Genomic DNA, 884 nt, shown 5'->3' on the forward strand with positions numbered 1-884 from the left:
GCCAGATAACTGAAGAGATGTTGGCGTGGGTTCCCACCCCGGCATCCGAAACTCGGAGTTTTTATCATGGCTACCAAATAAGTGTCACATATTATTTACAGATAAATTCCTCTATTTTCATAATATCGAGGTCTCTTTCTTTCTTTTGTTGTCTTTTCTCTCTTTCTCTCTCTCTCTATATATATATAGATGAAGGAGTGGCTGTGTGGTAAGTAGCCTGCTTCCCAACCACATGGTTCTGGGTTCAGTCCTACTGCATGGCACCTTGGGCAAGTGTCTTCTACTATAATCTCAGGCCGACCAAAGTCTTGTGAGTGGATTTGGTAAGACGGAATTTGTATTTGTCCCCCCAGCCCCACATCGCTTGACTACCGATGTTGGTGTGTTTACGTCCACGAAACTTACCAGTTCGGCAAAAAGAGACCGATAGAATAAGTACTAGGCTTACAAAGAATAAGTCCTGGGGTCGACTGGTTCGACTAAAGACGGTGCTCCAGCATCGCCGCAGTTAAATAACTGAAACAAGTAAGATCGAGGAGGAAAGTAAAAAAAAAATACATGCTTTTATTGTTAATTAGCAGAACATCACAAAAAAATCAACAAAAATAAAATCGGTATGTAATATAATTCATCCATTAAGTAATATTTCTGTTTGTTCCACCAAAGCTCTGCGTGTTTGTGTATAGAAAGAGAGCTGGAGAGAGGAAGAGAGGGAGAAGAAATGTCATTGTTGGGTCTTTGCATTTCCTTGGATTTAAATCCACCAATGCATGGAAATGGCAGCGTTTTAAAGTGCAAAGCACTCTGAAGGAATGTTCTACTAAGGCTTTGTACCCTAATACATGCCCGCGCGAACACACTGTGTGCGTGCGTGTGTATATATA

This window comes from Octopus bimaculoides, chromosome 25, assembly GCF_001194135.2.
Source record: "Octopus bimaculoides isolate UCB-OBI-ISO-001 chromosome 25, ASM119413v2, whole genome shotgun sequence".
NCBI lineage: Eukaryota > Metazoa > Mollusca > Cephalopoda > Octopoda > Octopodidae > Octopus > Octopus bimaculoides.